This window comes from Lissotriton helveticus, chromosome 11, assembly GCF_964261635.1.
Source record: "Lissotriton helveticus chromosome 11, aLisHel1.1, whole genome shotgun sequence".
Taxonomy (NCBI): Eukaryota; Metazoa; Chordata; class Amphibia; order Caudata; family Salamandridae; genus Lissotriton; species Lissotriton helveticus.
The window spans coordinates 38316280-38340819 of NC_136072.1; the positions used below are offsets into that span (position 1 = coordinate 38316280).

The 24540-nt window shown below is 43.7% G+C and overlaps 27 non-coding genes across 27 annotated transcripts; all 27 read right to left on the reverse strand.

Moving 5' to 3' along the window:
• Positions 1-912: 912 nt before the first annotated feature.
• On the reverse strand, positions 913-984 carry TRNAG-UCC (transfer RNA glycine (anticodon UCC)). The gene has a single exon. It is a non-coding gene; the product is annotated as a tRNA-Gly (tRNA).
• A 547-nt stretch (positions 985-1531) lies between these two features.
• Positions 1532-1603, reverse strand: TRNAM-CAU (transfer RNA methionine (anticodon CAU)). Its single transcript has one exon. It is a non-coding gene; the product is annotated as a tRNA-Met (tRNA).
• A 904-nt stretch (positions 1604-2507) lies between these two features.
• TRNAG-CCC (transfer RNA glycine (anticodon CCC)) lies at positions 2508-2579 on the reverse strand. Its single transcript has one exon. It is a non-coding gene; the product is annotated as a tRNA-Gly (tRNA).
• A 1251-nt stretch (positions 2580-3830) lies between these two features.
• On the reverse strand, positions 3831-3902 carry TRNAG-UCC (transfer RNA glycine (anticodon UCC)). The gene has a single exon. It is a non-coding gene; the product is annotated as a tRNA-Gly (tRNA).
• A 547-nt stretch (positions 3903-4449) lies between these two features.
• On the reverse strand, positions 4450-4521 carry TRNAM-CAU (transfer RNA methionine (anticodon CAU)). The gene has a single exon. It is a non-coding gene; the product is annotated as a tRNA-Met (tRNA).
• Positions 4522-5414: 893 nt separating this feature from the next.
• On the reverse strand, positions 5415-5486 carry TRNAG-CCC (transfer RNA glycine (anticodon CCC)). The gene has a single exon. It is a non-coding gene; the product is annotated as a tRNA-Gly (tRNA).
• Positions 5487-6037: 551 nt separating this feature from the next.
• Positions 6038-6109, reverse strand: TRNAM-CAU (transfer RNA methionine (anticodon CAU)). The gene has a single exon. It is a non-coding gene; the product is annotated as a tRNA-Met (tRNA).
• Positions 6110-6737: 628 nt separating this feature from the next.
• Positions 6738-6809, reverse strand: TRNAG-UCC (transfer RNA glycine (anticodon UCC)). Its single transcript has one exon. It is a non-coding gene; the product is annotated as a tRNA-Gly (tRNA).
• Positions 6810-7356: 547 nt separating this feature from the next.
• On the reverse strand, positions 7357-7428 carry TRNAM-CAU (transfer RNA methionine (anticodon CAU)). The gene has a single exon. It is a non-coding gene; the product is annotated as a tRNA-Met (tRNA).
• Positions 7429-8320: 892 nt separating this feature from the next.
• TRNAG-CCC (transfer RNA glycine (anticodon CCC)) lies at positions 8321-8392 on the reverse strand. Its single transcript has one exon. It is a non-coding gene; the product is annotated as a tRNA-Gly (tRNA).
• Positions 8393-9643: 1251 nt separating this feature from the next.
• Positions 9644-9715, reverse strand: TRNAG-UCC (transfer RNA glycine (anticodon UCC)). Its single transcript has one exon. It is a non-coding gene; the product is annotated as a tRNA-Gly (tRNA).
• A 547-nt stretch (positions 9716-10262) lies between these two features.
• Positions 10263-10334, reverse strand: TRNAM-CAU (transfer RNA methionine (anticodon CAU)). Its single transcript has one exon. It is a non-coding gene; the product is annotated as a tRNA-Met (tRNA).
• An 893-nt stretch (positions 10335-11227) lies between these two features.
• Positions 11228-11299, reverse strand: TRNAG-CCC (transfer RNA glycine (anticodon CCC)). Its single transcript has one exon. It is a non-coding gene; the product is annotated as a tRNA-Gly (tRNA).
• A 1251-nt stretch (positions 11300-12550) lies between these two features.
• TRNAG-UCC (transfer RNA glycine (anticodon UCC)) lies at positions 12551-12622 on the reverse strand. Its single transcript has one exon. It is a non-coding gene; the product is annotated as a tRNA-Gly (tRNA).
• A 547-nt stretch (positions 12623-13169) lies between these two features.
• On the reverse strand, positions 13170-13241 carry TRNAM-CAU (transfer RNA methionine (anticodon CAU)). Its single transcript has one exon. It is a non-coding gene; the product is annotated as a tRNA-Met (tRNA).
• Positions 13242-14145: 904 nt separating this feature from the next.
• Positions 14146-14217, reverse strand: TRNAG-CCC (transfer RNA glycine (anticodon CCC)). The gene has a single exon. It is a non-coding gene; the product is annotated as a tRNA-Gly (tRNA).
• A 1251-nt stretch (positions 14218-15468) lies between these two features.
• TRNAG-UCC (transfer RNA glycine (anticodon UCC)) lies at positions 15469-15540 on the reverse strand. The gene has a single exon. It is a non-coding gene; the product is annotated as a tRNA-Gly (tRNA).
• A 547-nt stretch (positions 15541-16087) lies between these two features.
• Positions 16088-16159, reverse strand: TRNAM-CAU (transfer RNA methionine (anticodon CAU)). Its single transcript has one exon. It is a non-coding gene; the product is annotated as a tRNA-Met (tRNA).
• Positions 16160-17052: 893 nt separating this feature from the next.
• Positions 17053-17124, reverse strand: TRNAG-CCC (transfer RNA glycine (anticodon CCC)). Its single transcript has one exon. It is a non-coding gene; the product is annotated as a tRNA-Gly (tRNA).
• A 1251-nt stretch (positions 17125-18375) lies between these two features.
• TRNAG-UCC (transfer RNA glycine (anticodon UCC)) lies at positions 18376-18447 on the reverse strand. Its single transcript has one exon. It is a non-coding gene; the product is annotated as a tRNA-Gly (tRNA).
• Positions 18448-18994: 547 nt separating this feature from the next.
• On the reverse strand, positions 18995-19066 carry TRNAM-CAU (transfer RNA methionine (anticodon CAU)). The gene has a single exon. It is a non-coding gene; the product is annotated as a tRNA-Met (tRNA).
• Positions 19067-19970: 904 nt separating this feature from the next.
• TRNAG-CCC (transfer RNA glycine (anticodon CCC)) lies at positions 19971-20042 on the reverse strand. The gene has a single exon. It is a non-coding gene; the product is annotated as a tRNA-Gly (tRNA).
• A 1251-nt stretch (positions 20043-21293) lies between these two features.
• On the reverse strand, positions 21294-21365 carry TRNAG-UCC (transfer RNA glycine (anticodon UCC)). The gene has a single exon. It is a non-coding gene; the product is annotated as a tRNA-Gly (tRNA).
• A 547-nt stretch (positions 21366-21912) lies between these two features.
• Positions 21913-21984, reverse strand: TRNAM-CAU (transfer RNA methionine (anticodon CAU)). The gene has a single exon. It is a non-coding gene; the product is annotated as a tRNA-Met (tRNA).
• Positions 21985-22878: 894 nt separating this feature from the next.
• On the reverse strand, positions 22879-22950 carry TRNAG-CCC (transfer RNA glycine (anticodon CCC)). The gene has a single exon. It is a non-coding gene; the product is annotated as a tRNA-Gly (tRNA).
• A 551-nt stretch (positions 22951-23501) lies between these two features.
• On the reverse strand, positions 23502-23573 carry TRNAM-CAU (transfer RNA methionine (anticodon CAU)). Its single transcript has one exon. It is a non-coding gene; the product is annotated as a tRNA-Met (tRNA).
• Positions 23574-24201: 628 nt separating this feature from the next.
• TRNAG-UCC (transfer RNA glycine (anticodon UCC)) lies at positions 24202-24273 on the reverse strand. The gene has a single exon. It is a non-coding gene; the product is annotated as a tRNA-Gly (tRNA).
• Positions 24274-24540: the final 267 nt, after the last annotated feature.

The following is a 24540-nucleotide window of genomic DNA, read 5'->3' on the forward strand; positions in this document are numbered from 1 at the left end:
TGTTTGAAGGTCCCACCAGTCATGTATGCTTATTATTGTGTGTCTTTACTTTCAAAGTACAGGGTGGATCCTTTGACACTCCCTCTCTTGTATTTCAGCAGACACAGATAGTTGAGAAGTCTTATATCACTTAGCTGGCACAAGCTTGCGCTTTTCCTTTCCGGCAGCGTGGAAATGACAGCTTGGTCCTTGGAAGAAAAATCAAGCAAAATTAGCAGAGGATGGTTTCGATCCATCGACCTCTGGGTTATGGGCCCAGCACGCTTCCGCTGCGCCACTCTGTTCCTTTATCAGAGTGTTCTCTTTATGCAGATGAGGAGCATTCAGGGGAGTGACGTGGGCGTTCGGGACGTGAGAGGACGATGGGCAGGAAACTGTGCAAATTTGAAGCATCCATCCTTCCTGCTGCAGTCAGAGGCTCTTTCCAAGAACATCTGCCTCTTGGATTCCTCTCAACTTGCCTTCTGATAAAACATTTTGTGAGCCGCAGTTACCTTCGGCGCCTACAAGGTGGCGCTACATTCAGGTGAGAGCACAAGTATGCCCAAAATATTGGGGACTTTTGCCAGATTTATCGATGGATTTTACATATTTTTTTCAGAGGCTAGACATTACCTAGGAATGCTTTTTAACATAGAGATGCTTTAGGTATAATGTGTGGTCGGGCCTCAGCCCGTTCATTGTCTTCCCACTGTAACATATTTATTACCAGCTCATGTGAGTGGTGACTCTGCTTTATGAAACTTATCATATAGTAGGACAATGAGTATGGCAGAAGGGGCGATCGAGATGCTTGCCTACATATTTGTTTATTTTTTATATAATGGCTGATTAATCTGTTCATGATATTTCCATTTTGTGACATGTTGCATTAAAATATATCCTGATTGCAGAATATATAAGAATTGGTACTGCGTTGGCCGGGAATCGAACCCAGGTCAACTGCTTGGAAGGCAGCTATGCTCACCACTATACCACCAACGCCCTCTGATCTGTGCAATCTCGGTTCTAAACATTACGACCCTGAGTTCAATGTCTATCTTGCACCAGCTTCAATGGTGCATTTGGTTTAGATACCAACATGAGAAGCAGTAGAAAGGTTTTAGCAGATTGTAAGGAACTGGGATTGAAACCAAGGACAAAGCTGTGAAGAAGAGAAGAATGGTAAGCAGCAGTACAAATAATGGATATGAACATATAGAGGCAGCATGGGAAGCAAAGCAGGGAAAAGAAAGAGAGAACATTCCAGGAAATGCCCAGGAGATAGATAAGAGCAGAACAAAAAGGGAAGAATGATATTCAAAGCATGCCCAGAAAAGTGTTTGAAGGTCCCACCAGTCATTTATGCTTATTATTGTGTGTCTTTACTTTCAAGGTACAGGGTGGATCCCTTGACGATCCCTCTCTTGTATTTCAGCAGACACAGATAGTTCAGAAGTCGTTTCTACCATAGCTGGCACAAGCTTGCGCTTTTCCTTGCTGGCAGCCTTAAAATGACAGCTTGGTCCTTGGAAGAAAAATCAAGCAAAATTAGCAGAGGATGGTTTCGATCCATCGACCTCTGGGTTATGGGCCCAGCACGCTTCCGCTGCGCCACTCTGCTGCATTGGGACAGTGTTCTCTTTATGCAGATGAGGAGCATTCAGCAGAGTAGCGTGGGATTGGTCGGGCTCTCACCTCATTTGCCTAAGTATATCGCAAGGCATGCTGGGTATAGAAAAACTTCATCTTCCCCTCTCGCAATCAGTCATAACTGAAAGTCAGACATTCTCAGGCACTAGCCGTTTCAAACCTTTATCAAGACAGCAGCTCTTGAACCCTCTATATCTCTCTCTCTGATACTAGCGCTAGCATGCTCAGGATTTGGCTTTACCTAGGTGCCAGAGATCTACCCGGTGAGGGCTTGCCCGGTGTGAGGCTTTTGAGCGTTTGGGAGCGTTCGGGACGTGAGTGGACGTTGGACAGGAAACTATGCAAATTTGAATCATCCAACCTTCCTGCTGCATTGAGACGCTCTTTCCATGGACATCTGCCCCTTGGATTCCTCTCAACTTGCCTTCTGATAAAACATTTTGTGAGCCGCAGGTACCTTCGACAGCTACAAGGTGGCGCTACATGCAGGTGAGAGCACAAGTATGCACAAAATGTTAAGGACTTTTGACAGATTTATCGGTGGATCTTGTATATTTTTTTCAGAGGCTAGATATTGCCTAGAAATGCTTTCTAACATAGAGATGCTAGAGTTATAATGTCTGGTCGGGCCTCAGCCCTTTCATTGTCTGCCCACTGTAACATATTTATTACCAGCACATGTGAGTGGTGACTCTGCTTTATGAAACTTATCATATATTAGGCCAATGAATGTAGCAGAAGGGGCGATCGAGAGGTTTGCCTACGTATTTGTTTATTTCTTTATATATGGCTGATTAATCTGTTCATGATATTTCCATTTTGTGAAATGTTGAATTAAAGTATATCCTGCTTGCAGAATATATAAGTATTTGCATTGCGTTGGCCGGGAATCGAACCTGGGTCAACTGCTTGGGAAGCAGCTATGCTCACCACTATACCACCAACGCCCTCTGACATTTGCGCTCTCGGTTCTAAATATTATGACCCAGAGATCAATGACTATCTTGCACCAGCTTCAATGGTGCATTTGGTTTAGATACCAACATGAAAAGCAGTAGAACGTTATTTGCAGAGGGTAAGGAACTGGGGATTAAAACCAAGGACAAAGCTGTGCAGATGAGAAGAATGGAAAGCAGCAGTACAATTAATATATATATATAACATATAGAGGCAGCAAGGGAAGCAAAGCAGGGAAGAGAAAGAGAGAACATTCCATGAAATGCCCAGGAGATAGATAAGAGCAGAACAAAAAGGGAAGAATGAAATTCAAAGCCTGCACAGAAAAGTGTTTGAAGGTCCCACCAGTCATGTATGCTTATTATTGTGTGTCTTTACTTTCAAAGTACAGGGTGGATCCTTTGACACTCCCTCTCTTGTATTTCAGCAGACACAGATAGTTGAGAAGTCTTATATCACTTAGCTGGCACAAGCTTGCGCTTTTCCTTTCCGGCAGCGTGGAAATGACAGCTTGGTCCTTGGAAGAAAAATCAAGCAAAATTAGCAGAGGATGGTTTCGATCCATCGACCTCTGGGTTATGGGCCCAGCACGCTTCCGCTGTGCCACTCTGCTCCTTTATCAGAGTGTTCTCTTTATGCAGATGAGGAGCATTCAGGGGAGTGACATGGGCGTTCGGGACGTGAGAGGACGATGGGCAGGAAACTGTGCAAATTTGAAGCATCCATCCTTCCTGCTGCAGTCAGAGGCTCTTTCCAAGAACATCTGCCTCTTGGATTCCTCTCAACTTGCCTTCTGATAAAACATTTTGTGAGCCGCAGTTACCTTCGGCGCCTACAAGGTGGCGCTACATTCAGGTGAGAGCACAAGTATGCCCAAAATATTGGGGACTTTTGCCAGATTTATCGATGGATTTTACATATTTTTTTCAGAGGCTAGACATTACCTAGGAATGCTTTTTAACATAGAGATGCTTTAGGTATAATGTGTGGTCGGGCCTCAGCCCGTTCATTGTCTTCCCACTGTAACATATTTATTACCAGCTAATGTGAGTGGTGACTCTGCTTTATGAAACTTATCATATAGTAGGACAATGAGTATGGCAGAAGGGGCGATCGAGATGCTTGCCTACATATTTGTTTATTTTTTATATAATGGCTGATTAATCTGTTCATGATATTTCCACTTTGTGACATGTTGCATTAAAATATATCCTGATTGCAGAATATATAAGAATTGGTACTGCGTTGGCCGGGAATCGAACCCAGGTCAACTGCTTGGAAGGCAGCTATGCTCACCACTATACCACCAACGCCCTCTGATCTGTGCAATCTCGGTTCTAAACATTACGACCCTGAGTTCAATGTCTATCTTGCACCAGCTTCAATGGTGCATTTGGTTTAGATACCAACATGAGAAGCAGTAGAAAGGTTTTAGCAGATTGTAAGGAACTGGGATTGAAACCAAGGACAAAGCTGTGAAGAAGAGAAGAATGGTAAGCAGCAGTACAAATAATGGATATGAACATATAGAGGCAGCATGGGAAGCAAAGCAGGGAAAAGAAAGAGAGAACATTCCAGGAAATGCCCAGGAGATAGATAAGAGCAGAACAAAAAGGGAAGAATGATATTCAAAGCATGCCCAGAAAAGTGTTTGAAGGTCCCACCAGTCATTTATGCTTATTATTGTGTGTCTTTACTTTCAAGGTACAGGGTGGATCCCTTGACGATCCCTCTCTTGTATTTCAGCAGACACAGATAGTTCAGAAGTCGTTTCTACCATAGCTGGCACAAGCTTGCGCTTTTCCTTGCTGGCAGCCTTAAAATGACAGCTTGGTCCTTGGAAGAAAAATCAAGCAAAATTAGCAGAGGATGGTTTCGATCCATCGACCTCTGGGTTATGGGCCCAGCACGCTTCCGCTGCGCCACTCTGCTGCATTGGGACAGTGTTCTCTTTATGCAGATGAGGAGCATTCAGCAGAGTAGCGTGGGATTGGTCGGGCTCTCACCTCATTTGCCTAAGTATATCGCAAGGCATGCTGGGTATAGAAAAACTTCATCTTCCCCTCTCGCAATCAGTCATAACTGAAAGTCAGACATTCTCAGGCACTAGCCGTTTCAAACCTTTATCAAGACAGCAGCTCTTGAACCCTCTATATCTCTCTCTCTGATACTAGCGCTAGCATGCTCAGGATTTGGCTTTACCTGGGTGCCAGAGATCTACCCGGTGAGGGCGAGGCTTTTGAGCGTTTGGGAGCGTTCGGGACGTGAGTGGACGTTGGACAGGAAACTATGCAAATTTGAATCATCCAACCTTCCTGCTGCATTGAGACGCTCTTTCCATGGACATCTGCCCCTTGGATTCCTCTCAACTTGCCTTCTGATAAAACATTTTGTGAGCCGCAGGTACCTTCGACAGCTACAAGGTGGCGCTACATGTAGGTGAGAGCACAAGTATGCACAAAATGTTAAGGACTTTTGACAGATTTATCGGTGGATCTTGTATATTTTTTTCAGAGGCTAGATATTGCCTAGAAATGCTTTCTAACATAGAGATGCTAGAGTTATAATGTCTGGTCGGGCCTCAGCCCTTTCATTGTCTGCCCACTGTAACATATTTATTACCAGCACATGTGAGTGGTGACTCTGCTTTATGAAACTTATCATATATTAGGCCAATGAATGTAGCAGAAGGGGCGATCGAGAGGTTTGCCTACGTATTTGTTTATTTCTTTATATATGGCTGATTAATCTGTTCATGATATTTCCATTTTGTGAAATGTTGAATTAAAGTATATCCTGCTTGCAGAATATATAAGTATTTGCATTGCGTTGGCCGGGAATCGAACCCGGGTCAACTGCTTGGGAAGCAGCTATGCTCACCACTATACCACCAACGCCCTCTGACATTTGCGCTCTCGGTTCTAAATATTATGACCCAGAGATCAATGACTATCTTGCACCAGCTTCAATGGTGCATTTGGTTTAGATACCAACATGAAAAGCAGTAGAACGTTATTTGCAGAGGGTAAGGAACTGGGGATTAAAACCAAGGACAAAGCTGTGCAGATGAGAAGAATGGAAAGCAGCAGTACAATTAATATATATATATAACATATAGAGGCAGCAAGGGAAGCAAAGCAGGGAAGAGAAAGAGAGAACATTCCATGAAATGCCCAGGAGATAGATAAGAGCAGAACAAAAAGGGAAGAATGAAATTCAAAGCCTGCACAGAAAAGTGTTTGAAGGTCCCACCAGTCATGTATGCTTATTATTGTGTGTCTTTACTTTCAAAGTACAGGGTGGATCCTTTGACACTCCCTCTCTTGTATTTCAGCAGACACAGATAGTTGAGAAGTCTTATATCACTTAGCTGGCACAAGCTTGCGCTTTTCCTTTCCGGCAGCGTGGAAATGACAGCTTGGTCCTTGGAAGAAAAATCAAGCAAAATTAGCAGAGGATGGTTTCGATCCATCGACCTCTGGGTTATGGGCCCAGCACGCTTCCGCTGCGCCACTCTGCTCCTTTATCAGAGTGTTCTCTTTATGCAGATGAGGAGCATTCAGGGGAGTGACGTGGGCGTTCGGGACGTGAGAGGACGATGGGCAGGAAACTGTGCAAATTTGAAGCATCCATCCTTCCTGCTGCAGTCAGAGGCTCTTTCCAAGAACATCTGCCTCTTGGATTCCTCTCAACTTGCCTTCTGATAAAACATTTTGTGAGCCGCAGTTACCTTCGGCGCCTACAAGGTGGCGCTACATTCAGGTGAGAGCACAAGTATGCCCAAAATATTGGGGACTTTTGCCAGATTTATCGATGGATTTTACATATTTTTTTCAGAGGCTAGACATTACCTAGGAATGCTTTTTAACATAGAGATGCTTTAGGTATAATGTGTGGTCGGGCCTCAGCCCGTTCATTGTCTTCCCACTGTAACATATTTATTACCAGCTCATGTGAGTGGTGACTCTGCTTTATGAAACTTATCATATAGTAGGACAATGAGTATGGCAGAAGGGGCGATCGAGATGCTTGCCTACATATTTGTTTATTTTTTATATAATGGCTGATTAATCTGTTCATGATATTTCCATTTTGTGACATGTTGCATTAAAATATATCCTGATTGCAGAATATATAAGAATTGGTACTGCGTTGGCCGGGAATCGAACCCAGGTCAACTGCTTGGAAGGCAGCTATGCTCACCACTATACCACCAACGCCCTCTGATCTGTGCAATCTCGGTTCTAAACATTACGACCCTGAGTTCAATGTCTATCTTGCACCAGCTTCAATGGTGCATTTGGTTTAGATACCAACATGAGAAGCAGTAGAAAGGTTTTAGCAGATTGTAAGGAACTGGGATTGAAACCAAGGACAAAGCTGTGAAGAAGAGAAGAATGGTAAGCAGCAGTACAAATAATGGATATGAACATATAGAGGCAGCATGGGAAGCAAAGCAGGGAAAAGAAAGAGAGAACATTCCAGGAAATGCCCAGGAGATAGATAAGAGCAGAACAAAAAGGGAAGAATGATATTCAAAGCATGCCCAGAAAAGTGTTTGAAGGTCCCACCAGTCATTTATGCTTATTATTGTGTGTCTTTACTTTCAAGGTACAGGGTGGATCCCTTGACGATCCCTCTCTTGTATTTCAGCAGACACAGATAGTTCAGAAGTCGTTTCTACCATAGCTGGCACAAGCTTGCGCTTTTCCTTGCTGGCAGCCTTAAAATGACAGCTTGGTCCTTGGAAGAAAAATCAAGCAAAATTAGCAGAGGATGGTTTCGATCCATCGACCTCTGGGTTATGGGCCCAGCACGCTTCCGCTGCGCCACTCTGCTGCATTGGGACAGTGTTCTCTTTATGCAGATGAGGAGCATTCAGCAGAGTAGCGTGGGATTGGTCGGGCTCTCACCTCATTTGCCTAAGTATATCGCAAGGCATGCTGGGTATAGAAAAACTTCATCTTCCCCTCTCGCAATCAGTCATAACTGAAAGTCAGACATTCTCAGGCACTAGCCGTTTCAAACCTTTATCAAGACAGCAGCTCTTGAACCCTCTATATCTCTCTCTCTGATACTAGCGCTAGCATGCTCAGGATTTGGCTTTACCTGGGTGCCAGAGATCTACCCGGTGAGGGGAGGCTTTTGAGCGTTTGGGAGCGTTTGGGAGCATTCTGGACGTTGGACAGGAAACTATGCAAATTTGAATCATCCAACCTTCCTGCTGCATTGAGACGCTCTTTCCATGGACATCTGCCCCTTGGATTCCTCTCAACTTGCCTTCTGATAAAACATTTTGTGAGCCGCAGGTACCTTCGACAGCTACAAGGTGGCGCTACATGCAGGTGAGAGCACAAGTATGCACAAAATGTTAAGGACTTTTGACAGATTTATCGGTGGATCTTGTATATTTTTTTCAGAGGCTAGATATTGCCTAGAAATGCTTTCTAACATAGAGATGCTAGAGTTATAATGTCTGGTCGGGCCTCAGCCCTTTCATTGTCTGCCCACTGTAACATATTTATTACCAGCACATGTGAGTGGTGACTCTGCTTTATGAAACTTATCATATATTAGGCCAATGAATGTAGCAGAAGGGGCGATCGAGAGGTTTGCCTACGTATTTGTTTATTTCTTTATATATGGCTGATTAATCTGTTCATGATATTTCCATTTTGTGAAATGTTGAATTAAAGTATATCCTGCTTGCAGAATATATAAGTATTTGCATTGCGTTGGCCGGGAATCGAACCTGGGTCAACTGCTTGGGAAGCAGCTATGCTCACCACTATACCACCAACGCCCTCTGACATTTGCGCTCTCGGTTCTAAATATTATGACCCAGAGATCAATGACTATCTTGCACCAGCTTCAATGGTGCATTTGGTTTAGATACCAACATGAAAAGCAGTAGAACGTTATTTGCAGAGGGTAAGGAACTGGGGATTAAAACCAAGGACAAAGCTGTGCAGATGAGAAGAATGGAAAGCAGCAGTACAATTAATATATATATATAACATATAGAGGCAGCAAGGGAAGCAAAGCAGGGAAGAGAAAGAGAGAACATTCCATGAAATGCCCAGGAGATAGATAAGAGCAGAACAAAAAGGGAAGAATGAAATTCAAAGCCTGCACAGAAAAGTGTTTGAAGGTCCCACCAGTCATGTATGCTTATTATTGTGTGTCTTTACTTTCAAAGTACAGGGTGGATCCTTTGACACTCCCTCTCTTGTATTTCAGCAGACACAGATAGTTGAGAAGTCTTATATCACTTAGCTGGCACAAGCTTGCGCTTTTCCTTTCCGGCAGCGTGGAAATGACAGCTTGGTCCTTGGAAGAAAAATCAAGCAAAATTAGCAGAGGATGGTTTCGATCCATCGACCTCTGGGTTATGGGCCCAGCACGCTTCCGCTGTGCCACTCTGCTCCTTTATCAGAGTGTTCTCTTTATGCAGATGAGGAGCATTCAGGGGAGTGACATGGGCGTTCGGGACGTGAGAGGACGATGGGCAGGAAACTGTGCAAATTTGAAGCATCCATCCTTCCTGCTGCAGTCAGAGGCTCTTTCCAAGAACATCTGCCTCTTGGATTCCTCTCAACTTGCCTTCTGATAAAACATTTTGTGAGCCGCAGTTACCTTCGGCGCCTACAAGGTGGCGCTACATTCAGGTGAGAGCACAAGTATGCCCAAAATATTGGGGACTTTTGCCAGATTTATCGATGGATTTTACATATTTTTTTCAGAGGCTAGACATTACCTAGGAATGCTTTTTAACATAGAGATGCTTTAGGTATAATGTGTGGTCGGGCCTCAGCCCGTTCATTGTCTTCCCACTGTAACATATTTATTACCAGCTAATGTGAGTGGTGACTCTGCTTTATGAAACTTATCATATAGTAGGACAATGAGTATGGCAGAAGGGGCGATCGAGATGCTTGCCTACATATTTGTTTATTTTTTATATAATGGCTGATTAATCTGTTCATGATATTTCCATTTTGTGACATGTTGCATTAAAATATATCCTGATTGCAGAATATATAAGAATTGGTACTGCGTTGGCCGGGAATCGAACCCAGGTCAACTGCTTGGAAGGCAGCTATGCTCACCACTATACCACCAACGCCCTCTGATCTGTGCAATCTCGGTTCTAAACATTACGACCCTGAGTTCAATGTCTATCTTGCACCAGCTTCAATGGTGCATTTGGTTTAGATACCAACATGAGAAGCAGTAGAAAGGTTTTAGCAGATTGTAAGGAACTGGGATTGAAACCAAGGACAAAGCTGTGAAGAAGAGAAGAATGGTAAGCAGCAGTACAAATAATGGATATGAACATATAGAGGCAGCATGGGAAGCAAAGCAGGGAAAAGAAAGAGAGAACATTCCAGGAAATGCCCAGGAGATAGATAAGAGCAGAACAAAAAGGGAAGAATGATATTCAAAGCATGCCCAGAAAAGTGTTTGAAGGTCCCACCAGTCATTTATGCTTATTATTGTGTGTCTTTACTTTCAAGGTACAGGGTGGATCCCTTGACGATCCCTCTCTTGTATTTCAGCAGACACAGATAGTTCAGAAGTCGTTTCTACCATAGCTGGCACAAGCTTGCGCTTTTCCTTGCTGGCAGCCTTAAAATGACAGCTTGGTCCTTGGAAGAAAAATCAAGCAAAATTAGCAGAGGATGGTTTCGATCCATCGACCTCTGGGTTATGGGCCCAGCACGCTTCCGCTGCGCCACTCTGCTGCATTGGGACAGTGTTCTCTTTATGCAGATGAGGAGCATTCAGCAGAGTAGCGTGGGATTGGTCGGGCTCTCACCTCATTTGCCTAAGTATATCGCAAGGCATGCTGGGTATAGAAAAACTTCATCTTCCCCTCTCGCAATCAGTCATAACTGAAAGTCAGACATTCTCAGGCACTAGCCGTTTCAAACCTTTATCAAGACAGCAGCTCTTGAACCCTCTATATCTCTCTCTCTGATACTAGCGCTAGCATGCTCAGGATTTGGCTTTACCTGGGTGCCAGAGATCTACCCGGTGAGGGCGAGGCTTTTGAGCGTTTGGGAGCGTTCGGGACGTGAGTGGACGTTGGACAGGAAACTATGCAAATTTGAATCATCCAACCTTCCTGCTGCATTGAGACGCTCTTTCCATGGACATCTGCCCCTTGGATTCCTCTCAACTTGCCTTCTGATAAAACATTTTGTGAGCCGCAGGTACCTTCGACAGCTACAAGGTGGCGCTACATGTAGGTGAGAGCACAAGTATGCACAAAATGTTAAGGACTTTTGACAGATTTATCGGTGGATCTTGTATATTTTTTTCAGAGGCTAGATATTGCCTAGAAATGCTTTCTAACATAGAGATGCTAGAGTTATAATGTCTGGTCGGGCCTCAGCCCTTTCATTGTCTGCCCACTGTAACATATTTATTACCAGCACATGTGAGTGGTGACTCTGCTTTATGAAACTTATCATATATTAGGCCAATGAATGTAGCAGAAGGGGCGATCGAGAGGTTTGCCTACGTATTTGTTTATTTCTTTATATATGGCTGATTAATCTGTTCATGATATTTCCATTTTGTGAAATGTTGAATTAAAGTATATCCTGCTTGCAGAATATATAAGTATTTGCATTGCGTTGGCCGGGAATCGAACCCGGGTCAACTGCTTGGGAAGCAGCTATGCTCACCACTATACCACCAACGCCCTCTGACATTTGCGCTCTCGGTTCTAAATATTATGACCCAGAGATCAATGACTATCTTGCACCAGCTTCAATGGTGCATTTGGTTTAGATACCAACATGAAAAGCAGTAGAACGTTATTTGCAGAGGGTAAGGAACTGGGGATTAAAACCAAGGACAAAGCTGTGCAGATGAGAAGAATGGAAAGCAGCAGTACAATTAATATATATATATAACATATAGAGGCAGCAAGGGAAGCAAAGCAGGGAAGAGAAAGAGAGAACATTCCATGAAATGCCCAGGAGATAGATAAGAGCAGAACAAAAAGGGAAGAATGAAATTCAAAGCCTGCACAGAAAAGTGTTTGAAGGTCCCACCAGTCATGTATGCTTATTATTGTGTGTCTTTACTTTCAAAGTACAGGGTGGATCCTTTGACACTCCCTCTCTTGTATTTCAGCAGACACAGATAGTTGAGAAGTCTTATATCACTTAGCTGGCACAAGCTTGCGCTTTTCCTTTCCGGCAGCGTGGAAATGACAGCTTGGTCCTTGGAAGAAAAATCAAGCAAAATTAGCAGAGGATGGTTTCGATCCATCGACCTCTGGGTTATGGGCCCAGCACGCTTCCGCTGCGCCACTCTGTTCCTTTATCAGAGTGTTCTCTTTATGCAGATGAGGAGCATTCAGGGGAGTGACGTGGGCGTTCGGGACGTGAGAGGACGATGGGCAGGAAACTGTGCAAATTTGAAGCATCCATCCTTCCTGCTGCAGTCAGAGGCTCTTTCCAAGAACATCTGCCTCTTGGATTCCTCTCAACTTGCCTTCTGATAAAACATTTTGTGAGCCGCAGTTACCTTCGGCGCCTACAAGGTGGCGCTACATTCAGGTGAGAGCACAAGTATGCCCAAAATATTGGGGACTTTTGCCAGATTTATCGATGGATTTTACATATTTTTTTCAGAGGCTAGACATTACCTAGGAATGCTTTTTAACATAGAGATGCTTTAGGTATAATGTGTGGTCGGGCCTCAGCCCGTTCATTGTCTTCCCACTGTAACATATTTATTACCAGCTCATGTGAGTGGTGACTCTGCTTTATGAAACTTATCATATAGTAGGACAATGAGTATGGCAGAAGGGGCGATCGAGATGCTTGCCTACATATTTGTTTATTTTTTATATAATGGCTGATTAATCTGTTCATGATATTTCCATTTTGTGACATGTTGCATTAAAATATATCCTGATTGCAGAATATATAAGAATTGGTACTGCGTTGGCCGGGAATCGAACCCAGGTCAACTGCTTGGAAGGCAGCTATGCTCACCACTATACCACCAACGCCCTCTGATCTGTGCAATCTCGGTTCTAAACATTACGACCCTGAGTTCAATGTCTATCTTGCACCAGCTTCAATGGTGCATTTGGTTTAGATACCAACATGAGAAGCAGTAGAAAGGTTTTAGCAGATTGTAAGGAACTGGGATTGAAACCAAGGACAAAGCTGTGAAGAAGAGAAGAATGGTAAGCAGCAGTACAAATAATGGATATGAACATATAGAGGCAGCATGGGAAGCAAAGCAGGGAAAAGAAAGAGAGAACATTCCAGGAAATGCCCAGGAGATAGATAAGAGCAGAACAAAAAGGGAAGAATGATATTCAAAGCATGCCCAGAAAAGTGTTTGAAGGTCCCACCAGTCATTTATGCTTATTATTGTGTGTCTTTACTTTCAAGGTACAGGGTGGATCCCTTGACGATCCCTCTCTTGTATTTCAGCAGACACAGATAGTTCAGAAGTCGTTTCTACCATAGCTGGCACAAGCTTGCGCTTTTCCTTGCTGGCAGCCTTAAAATGACAGCTTGGTCCTTGGAAGAAAAATCAAGCAAAATTAGCAGAGGATGGTTTCGATCCATCGACCTCTGGGTTATGGGCCCAGCACGCTTCCGCTGCGCCACTCTGCTGCATTGGGACAGTGTTCTCTTTATGCAGATGAGGAGCATTCAGCAGAGTAGCGTGGGATTGGTCGGGCTCTCACCTCATTTGCCTAAGTATATCGCAAGGCATGCTGGGTATAGAAAAACTTCATCTTCCCCTCTCGCAATCAGTCATAACTGAAAGTCAGACATTCTCAGGCACTAGCCGTTTCAAACCTTTATCAAGACAGCAGCTCTTGAACCCTCTATATCTCTCTCTCTGATACTAGCGCTAGCATGCTCAGGATTTGGCTTTACCTAGGTGCCAGAGATCTACCCGGTGAGGGCTTGCCCGGTGTGAGGCTTTTGAGCGTTTGGGAGCGTTCGGGACGTGAGTGGACGTTGGACAGGAAACTATGCAAATTTGAATCATCCAACCTTCCTGCTGCATTGAGACGCTCTTTCCATGGACATCTGCCCCTTGGATTCCTCTCAACTTGCCTTCTGATAAAACATTTTGTGAGCCGCAGGTACCTTCGACAGCTACAAGGTGGCGCTACATGCAGGTGAGAGCACAAGTATGCACAAAATGTTAAGGACTTTTGACAGATTTATCGGTGGATCTTGTATATTTTTTTCAGAGGCTAGATATTGCCTAGAAATGCTTTCTAACATAGAGATGCTAGAGTTATAATGTCTGGTCGGGCCTCAGCCCTTTCATTGTCTGCCCACTGTAACATATTTATTACCAGCACATGTGAGTGGTGACTCTGCTTTATGAAACTTATCATATATTAGGCCAATGAATGTAGCAGAAGGGGCGATCGAGAGGTTTGCCTACGTATTTGTTTATTTCTTTATATATGGCTGATTAATCTGTTCATGATATTTCCATTTTGTGAAATGTTGAATTAAAGTATATCCTGCTTGCAGAATATATAAGTATTTGCATTGCGTTGGCCGGGAATCGAACCTGGGTCAACTGCTTGGGAAGCAGCTATGCTCACCACTATACCACCAACGCCCTCTGACATTTGCGCTCTCGGTTCTAAATATTATGACCCAGAGATCAATGACTATCTTGCACCAGCTTCAATGGTGCATTTGGTTTAGATACCAACATGAAAAGCAGTAGAACGTTATTTGCAGAGGGTAAGGAACTGGGGATTAAAACCAAGGACAAAGCTGTGCAGATGAGAAGAATGGAAAGCAGCAGTACAATTAATATATATATATAACATATAGAGGCAGCAAGGGAAGCAAAGCAGGGAAGAGAAAGAGAGAACATTCCATGAAATGCCCAGGAGATAGATAAGAGCAGAACAAAAAGGGAAGAATGAAATTCAAAGCCTGCACAGAAAAGTGTTTGAAGGTCCCACCAGTCATGTATGCTTATTATTGTGTGTCTTTACTTTCAAAGTACAGGGTGGATCCTTTGACACTCCCTCTCTTGTATTTCAGCAGACACAGATAGTTGAGAAGTCTTATATCACTTAGCTGGCACAAGCTTGCGCTTTTCCTTTCCGGCAGCGTGGAAATGACAGCTTGGTCCTTGGAAGAAAAATCAAGCAAAATTAGCAGAGGATGGTTTCGATCCATCGACCTCTGGGTTATGGGCCCAGCACGCTTCCGCTGTGCCACTCTGCTCCTTTATCAGAGTGTTCTCTTTATGCAGATGAGGAGCATTCAGGGGAGTGACATGGGCGTTCGGGACGTGAGAGGACGATGGGCAGGAAACTGTGCAAATTTGAAGCATCCATCCTTCCTGCTGCAGTCAGAGGCTCTTTCCAAGAACATCTGCCTCTTGGATTCCTCTCAACTTGCCTTCTGATAAAACATTTTGTGAGCCGCAGTTACCTTCGGCGCCTACAAGGTGGCGCTACATTCAGGTGAGAGCACAAGTATGCCCAAAATATTGGGGACTTTTGCCAGATTTATCGATGGATTTTACATATTTTTTTCAGAGGCTAGACATTACCTAGGAATGCTTTTTAACATAGAGATGCTTTAGGTATAATGTGTGGTCGGGCCTCAGCCCGTTCATTGTCTTCCCACTGTAACATATTTATTACCAGCTAATGTGAGTGGTGACTCTGCTTTATGAAACTTATCATATAGTAGGACAATGAGTATGGCAGAAGGGGCGATCGAGATGCTTGCCTACATATTTGTTTATTTTTTATATAATGGCTGATTAATCTGTTCATGATATTTCCACTTTGTGACATGTTGCATTAAAATATATCCTGATTGCAGAATATATAAGAATTGGTACTGCGTTGGCCGGGAATCGAACCCAGGTCAACTGCTTGGAAGGCAGCTATGCTCACCACTATACCACCAACGCCCTCTGATCTGTGCAATCTCGGTTCTAAACATTACGACCCTGAGTTCAATGTCTATCTTGCACCAGCTTCAATGGTGCATTTGGTTTAGATACCAACATGAGAAGCAGTAGAAAGGTTTTAGCAGATTGTAAGGAACTGGGATTGAAACCAAGGACAAAGCTGTGAAGAAGAGAAGAATGGTAAGCAGCAGTACAAATAATGGATATGAACATATAGAGGCAGCATGGGAAGCAAAGCAGGGAAAAGAAAGAGAGAACATTCCAGGAAATGCCCAGGAGATAGATAAGAGCAGAACAAAAAGGGAAGAATGATATTCAAAGCATGCCCAGAAAAGTGTTTGAAGGTCCCACCAGTCATTTATGCTTATTATTGTGTGTCTTTACTTTCAAGGTACAGGGTGGATCCCTTGACGATCCCTCTCTTGTATTTCAGCAGACACAGATAGTTCAGAAGTCGTTTCTACCATAGCTGGCACAAGCTTGCGCTTTTCCTTGCTGGCAGCCTTAAAATGACAGCTTGGTCCTTGGAAGAAAAATCAAGCAAAATTAGCAGAGGATGGTTTCGATCCATCGACCTCTGGGTTATGGGCCCAGCACGCTTCCGCTGCGCCACTCTGCTGCATTGGGACAGTGTTCTCTTTATGCAGATGAGGAGCATTCAGCAGAGTAGCGTGGGATTGGTCGGGCTCTCACCTCATTTGCCTAAGTATATCGCAAGGCATGCTGGGTATAGAAAAACTTCATCTTCCCCTCTCGCAATCAGTCATAACTGAAAGTCAGACATTCTCAGGCACTAGCCGTTTCAAACCTTTATCAAGACAGCAGCTCTTGAACCCTCTATATCTCTCTCTCTGATACTAGCGCTAGCATGCTCAGGATTTGGCTTTACCTGGGTGCCAGAGATCTACCCGGTGAGGGCGAGGCTTTTGAGCGTTTGGGAGCGTTCGGGACGTGAGTGGACGTTGGACAGGAAACTATGCAAATTTGAATCATCCAACCTTCCTGCTGCATTGAGACGCTCTTTCCATGGACATCTGCCCCTTGGATTCCTCTCAACTTGCCTTCTGATAAAACATTTTGTGAGCCGCAGGTACCTTCGACAGCTACAAGGTGGCGCTACATGTAGGTGAGAGCACAAGTATGCACAAAATGTTAAGGACTTTTGACAGATTTATCGGTGGATCTTGTATATTTTTTTCAGAGGCTAGATATTGCCTAGAAATGCTTTCTAACATAGAGATGCTAGAGTTATAATGTCTGGTCGGGCCTCAGCCCTTTCATTGTCTGCCCACTGTAACATATTTATTACCAGCACATGTGAGTGGTGACTCTGCTTTATGAAACTTATCATATATTAGGCCAATGAATGTAGCAGAAGGGGCGATCGAGAGGTTTGCCTACGTATTTGTTTATTTCTTTATATATGGCTGATTAATCTGTTCATGATATTTCCATTTTGTGAAATGTTGAATTAAAGTATATCCTGCTTGCAGAATATATAAGTATTTGCATTGCGTTGGCCGGGAATCGAACCCGGGTCAACTGCTTGGGAAGCAGCTATGCTCACCACTATACCACCAACGCCCTCTGACATTTGCGCTCTCGGTTCTAAATATTATGACCCAGAGATCAATGACTATCTTGCACCAGCTTCAATGGTGCATTTGGTTTAGATACCAACATGAAAAGCAGTAGAACGTTATTTGCAGAGGGTAAGGAACTGGGGATTAAAACCAAGGACAAAGCTGTGCAGATGAGAAGAATGGAAAGCAGCAGTACAATTAATATATATATATAACATATAGAGGCAGCAAGGGAAGCAAAGCAGGGAAGAGAAAGAGAGAACATTCCATGAAATGCCCAGGAGATAGATAAGAGCAGAACAAAAAGGGAAGAATGAAATTCAAAGCCTGCACAGAAAAGTGTTTGAAGGTCCCACCAGTCATGTATGCTTATTATTGTGTGTCTTTACTTTCAAAGTACAGGGTGGATCCTTTGACACTCCCTCTCTTGTATTTCAGCAGACACAGATAGTTGAGAAGTCTTATATCACTTAGCTGGCACAAGCTTGCGCTTTTCCTTTCCGGCAGCGTGGAAATGACAGCTTGGTCCTTGGAAGAAAAATCAAGCAAAATTAGCAGAGGATGGTTTCGATCCATCGACCTCTGGGTTATGGGCCCAGCACGCTTCCGCTGCGCCACTCTGTTCCTTTATCAGAGTGTTCTCTTTATGCAGATGAGGAGCATTCAGGGGAGTGACGTGGGCGTTCGGGACGTGAGAGGACGATGGGCAGGAAACTGTGCAAATTTGAAGCATCCATCCTTCCTGCTGCAGTCAGAGGCTCTTTCCAAGAACATCTGCCTCTTGGATTCCTCTCAACTTGCCTTCTGATAAAACATTTTGTGAGCCGCAGTTACCTTCGGCGCCTACAAGGTGGCGCTACATTCAGGTGAGAGCACAAGTATGCCCAAAATATTGGGGACTTTTGCCAGATTTATCGATGGATTTTACATATTTTTTTCAGAGGCTAGACATTACCTAGGAATGCTTTTTAACATAGAGATGCTTTAGGTATAATGTGTGGTCGGGCCTCAGCCCGTTCATTGTCTTCCCACTGTAACATATTTATTACCAGCTCATGTGAGTGGTGACTCTGCTTTATGAAACTTATCATATAGTAGGACAATGAGTATGGCAGAAGGGGCGATCGAGATGCTTGCCTACATATTTGTTTATTTTTTATATAATGGCTGATTAATCTGTTCATGATATTTCCATTTTGTGACATGTTGCATTAAAATATATCCTGATTGCAGAATATATAAGAATTGGTACTGCGTTGGCCGGGAATCGAACCCAGGTCAACTGCTTGGAAGGCAGCTATGCTCACCACTATACCACCAACGCCCTCTGATCTGTGCAATCTCGGTTCTAAACATTACGACCCTGAGTTCAATGTCTATCTTGCACCAGCTTCAATGGTGCATTTGGTTTAGATACCAACATGAGAAGCAGTAGAAAGGTTTTAGCAGATTGTAAGGAACTGGGATTGAAACCAAGGACAAAGCTGTGAAGAAGAGAAGAATGGTAAGCAGCAGTACAAATAATGGATATGAACATATAGAGGCAGCATGGGAAGCAAAGCAGGGAAAAGAAAGAGAGAACATTCCAGGAAATGCCCAGGAGATAGATAAGAGCAGAACAAAAAGGGAAGAATGATATTCAAAGCATGCCCAGAAAAGTGTTTGAAGGTCCCACCAGTCATTTATGCTTATTATTGTGTGTCTTTACTTTCAAGGTACAGGGTGGATCCCTTGACGATCCCTCTCTTGTATTTCAGCAGACACAGATAGTTCAGAAGTCGTTTCTACCATAGCTGGCACAAGCTTGCGCTTTTCCTTGCTGGCAGCCTTAAAATGACAGCTTGGTCCTTGGAAGAAAAATCAAGCAAAATTAGCAGAGGATGGTTTCGATCCATCGACCTCTGGGTTATGGGCCCAGCACGCTTCCGCTGCGCCACTCTGCTGCATTGGGACAGTGTTCTCTTTATGCAGATGAGGAGCATTCAGCAGAGTAGCGTGGGATTGGTCGGGCTCTCACCTCATTTGCCTAAGTATATCGCAAGGCATGCTGGGTATAGAAAAACTTCATCTTCCCCTCTCGCAATCAGTCATAACTGAAAGTCAGACATTCTCAGGCACTAGCCGTTTCAAACCTTTATCAAGACAGCAGCTCTTGAACCCTCTATATCTCTCTCTCTGATACTAGCGCTAGCATGCTCAGGATTTGGCTTTACCTAGGTGCCAGAGATCTACCCGGTGAGGGCTTGCCCGGTGTGAGGCTTTTGAGCGTTTGGGAGCGTTCGGGACGTGAGTGGACGTTGGACAGGAAACTATGCAAATTTGAATCATCCAACCTTCCTGCTGCATTGAGACGCTCTTTCCATGGACATCTGCCCCTTGGATTCCTCTCAACTTGCCTTCTGATAAAACATTTTGTGAGCCGCAGGTACCTTCGACAGCTACAAGGTGGCGCTACATGCAGGTGAGAGCACAAGTATGCACAAAATGTTAAGGACTTTTGACAGATTTATCGGTGGATCTTGTATATTTTTTTCAGAGGCTAGATATTGCCTAGAAATGCTTTCTAACATAGAGATGCTAGAGTTATAATGTCTGGTCGGGCCTCAGCCCTTTCATTGTCTGCCCACTGTAACATATTTATTACCAGCACATGTGAGTGGTGACTCTGCTTTATGAAACTTATCATATATTAGGCCAATGAATGTAGCAGAAGGGGCGATCGAGAGGTTTGCCTACGTATTTGTTTATTTCTTTATATATGGCTGATTAATCTGTTCATGATATTTCCATTTTGTGAAATGTTGAATTAAAGTATATCCTGCTTGCAGAATATATAAGTATTTGCATTGCGTTGGCCGGGAATCGAACCTGGGTCAACTGCTTGGGAAGCAGCTATGCTCACCACTATACCACCAACGCCCTCTGACATTTGCGCTCTCGGTTCTAAATATTATGACCCAGAGATCAATGACTATCTTGCACCAGCTTCAATGGTGCATTTGGTTTAGATACCAACATGAAAAGCAGTAGAACGTTATTTGCAGAGGGTAAGGAACTGGGGATTAAAACCAAGGACAAAGCTGTGCAGATGAGAAGAATGGAAAGCAGCAGTACAATTAATATATATATATAACATATAGAGGCAGCAAGGGAAGCAAAGCAGGGAAGAGAAAGAGAGAACATTCCATGAAATGCCCAGGAGATAGATAAGAGCAGAACAAAAAGGGAAGAATGAAATTCAAAGCCTGCACAGAAAAGTGTTTGAAGGTCCCACCAGTCATGTATGCTTATTATTGTGTGTCTTTACTTTCAAAGTACAGGGTGGATCCTTTGACACTCCCTCTCTTGTATTTCAGCAGACACAGATAGTTGAGAAGTCTTATATCACTTAGCTGGCACAAGCTTGCGCTTTTCCTTTCCGGCAGCGTGGAAATGACAGCTTGGTCCTTGGAAGAAAAATCAAGCAAAATTAGCAGAGGATGGTTTCGATCCATCGACCTCTGGGTTATGGGCCCAGCACGCTTCCGCTGTGCCACTCTGCTCCTTTATCAGAGTGTTCTCTTTATGCAGATGAGGAGCATTCAGGGGAGTGACATGGGCGTTCGGGACGTGAGAGGACGATGGGCAGGAAACTGTGCAAATTTGAAGCATCCATCCTTCCTGCTGCAGTCAGAGGCTCTTTCCAAGAACATCTGCCTCTTGGATTCCTCTCAACTTGCCTTCTGATAAAACATTTTGTGAGCCGCAGTTACCTTCGGCGCCTACAAGGTGGCGCTACATTCAGGTGAGAGCACAAGTATGCCCAAAATATTGGGGACTTTTGCCAGATTTATCGATGGATTTTACATATTTTTTTCAGAGGCTAGACATTACCTAGGAATGCTTTTTAACATAGAGATGCTTTAGGTATAATGTGTGGTCGGGCCTCAGCCCGTTCATTGTCTTCCCACTGTAACATATTTATTACCAGCTAATGTGAGTGGTGACTCTGCTTTATGAAACTTATCATATAGTAGGACAATGAGTATGGCAGAAGGGGCGATCGAGATGCTTGCCTACATATTTGTTTATTTTTTATATAATGGCTGATTAATCTGTTCATGATATTTCCATTTTGTGACATGTTGCATTAAAATATATCCTGATTGCAGAATATATAAGAATTGGTACTGCGTTGGCCGGGAATCGAACCCAGGTCAACTGCTTGGAAGGCAGCTATGCTCACCACTATACCACCAACGCCCTCTGATCTGTGCAATCTCGGTTCTAAACATTACGACCCTGAGTTCAATGTCTATCTTGCACCAGCTTCAATGGTGCATTTGGTTTAGATACCAACATGAGAAGCAGTAGAAAGGTTTTAGCAGATTGTAAGGAACTGGGATTGAAACCAAGGACAAAGCTGTGAAGAAGAGAAGAATGGTAAGCAGCAGTACAAATAATGGATATGAACATATAGAGGCAGCATGGGAAGCAAAGCAGGGAAAAGAAAGAGAGAACATTCCAGGAAATGCCCAGGAGATAGATAAGAGCAGAACAAAAAGGGAAGAATGATATTCAAAGCATGCCCAGAAAAGTGTTTGAAGGTCCCACCAGTCATTTATGCTTATTATTGTGTGTCTTTACTTTCAAGGTACAGGGTGGATCCCTTGACGATCCCTCTCTTGTATTTCAGCAGACACAGATAGTTCAGAAGTCGTTTCTACCATAGCTGGCACAAGCTTGCGCTTTTCCTTGCTGGCAGCCTTAAAATGACAGCTTGGTCCTTGGAAGAAAAATCAAGCAAAATTAGCAGAGGATGGTTTCGATCCATCGACCTCTGGGTTATGGGCCCAGCACGCTTCCGCTGCGCCACTCTGCTGCATTGGGACAGTGTTCTCTTTATGCAGATGAGGAGCATTCAGCAGAGTAGCGTGGGATTGGTCGGGCTCTCACCTCATTTGCCTAAGTATATCGCAAGGCATGCTGGGTATAGAAAAACTTCATCTTCCCCTCTCGCAATCAGTCATAACTGAAAGTCAGACATTCTCAGGCACTAGCCGTTTCAAACCTTTATCAAGACAGCAGCTCTTGAACCCTCTATATCTCTCTCTCTGATACTAGCGCTAGCATGCTCAGGATTTGGCTTTACCTGGGTGCCAGAGATCTACCCGGTGAGGGCTTGCCCGGTGTGAGGCTTTTGAGCGTTTGGGAGCGTTGTGGACGTTGGACAGGAAACTATGCAAATTTGAATCATCCAACCTTCCTGCTGCATTGAGACGCTCTTTCCATGGACATCTGCCCCTTGGATTCCTCTCAACTTGCCTTCTGATAAAACATTTTGTGAGCCGCAGGTACGTTCGACAGCTACAAGGTGGCGCTACATGTAGGTGAGAGCACAAGTATGCACAAAATGTTAAGGACTTTTGACAGATTTATCGGTGGATCTTGTATATTTTTTTCAGAGGCTAGATATTGCCTAGAAATGCTTTCTAACATAGAGATGCTAGAGTTATAATGTCTGGTCGGGCCTCAGCCCTTTCATTGTCTGCCCACTGTAACATATTTATTACCAGCACATGTGAGTGGTGACTCTGCTTTATGAAACTTATCATATATTAGGCCAATGAATGTAGCAGAAGGGGCGATCGAGAGGTTTGCCTACGTATTTGTTTATTTCTTTATATATGGCTGATTAATCTGTTCATGATATTTCCATTTTGTGAAATGTTGAATTAAAGTATATCCTGCTTGCAGAATATATAAGTATTTGCATTGCGTTGGCCGGGAATCGAACCCGGGTCAACTGCTTGGGAAGCAGCTATGCTCACCACTATACCACCAACGCCCTCTGACATTTGCGCTCTCGGTTCTAAATATTATGACCCAGAGATCAATGACTATCTTGCACCAGCTTCAATGGTGCATTTGGTTTAGATACCAACATGAAAAGCAGTAGAACGTTATTTGCAGAGGGTAAGGAACTGGGGATTAAAACCAAGGACAAAGCTGTGCAGATGAGAAGAATGGAAAGCAGCAGTACAATTAATATATATATATAACATATAGAGGCAGCAAGGGAAGCAAAGCAGGGAAGAGAAAGAGAGAACATTCCATGAAATGCCCAGGAGATAGATAAGAGCAGAACAAAAAGGGAAGAATGAAATTCAAAGCCTGCACAGAAAAGTGTTTGAAGGTCCCACCAGTCATGTATGCTTATTATTGTGTGTCTTTACTTTCAAAGTACAGGGTGGATCCTTTGACACTCCCTCTCTTGTATTTCAGCAGACACAGATAGTTGAGAAGTCTTATATCACTTAGCTGGCACAAGCTTGCGCTTTTCCTTTCCGGCAGCGTGGAAATGACAGCTTGGTCCTTGGAAGAAAAATCAAGCAAAATTAGCAGAGGATGGTTTCGATCCATCGACCTCTGGGTTATGGGCCCAGCACGCTTCCGCTGCGCCACTCTGCTCCTTTATCAGAGTGTTCTCTTTATGCAGATGAGGAGCATTCAGGGGAGTGACGTGGGCGTTCGGGACGTGAGAGGACGATGGGCAGGAAACTGTGCAAATTTGAAGCATCCATCCTTCCTGCTGCAGTCAGAGGCTCTTTCCAAGAACATCTGCCTCTTGGATTCCTCTCAACTTGCCTTCTGATAAAACATTTTGTGAGCCGCAGTTACCTTCGGCGCCTACAAGGTGGCGCTACATTCAGGTGAGAGCACAAGTATGCCCAAAATATTGGGGACATTTGCCAGATTTATCGATGGATTTTACATATTTTTTTCAGAGGCTAGACATTACCTAGGAATGCTTTTTAACATAGAGATGCTTTAGGTATAATGTGTGGTCGGGCCTCAGCCCGTTCATTGTCTTCCCACTGTAACATATTTATTACCAGCTCATGTGAGTGGTGACTCTGCTTTATGAAACTTATCATATAGTAGGACAATGAGTATGGCAGAAGGGGCGATCGAGATGCTTGCCTACATATTTGTTTATTTTTTATATAATGGCTGATTAATCTGTTCATGATATTTCCATTTTGTGACATGTTGCATTAAAATATATCCTGATTGCAGAATATATAAGAATTGGTACTGCGTTGGCCGGGAATCGAACCCAGGTCAACTGCTTGGAAGGCAGCTATGCTCACCACTATACCACCAACGCCCTCTGATCTGTGCAATCTCGGTTCTAAACATTACGACCCTGAGTTCAATGTCTATCTTGCACCAGCTTCAATGGTGCATTTGGTTTAGATACCAACATGAGAAGCAGTAGAAAGGTTTTAGCAGATTGTAAGGAACTGGGATTGAAACCAAGGACAAAGCTGTGAAGAAGAGAAGAATGGTAAGCAGCAGTACAAATAATGGATATGAACATATAGAGGCAGCATGGGAAGCAAAGCAGGGAAAAGAAAGAGAGAACATTCCAGGA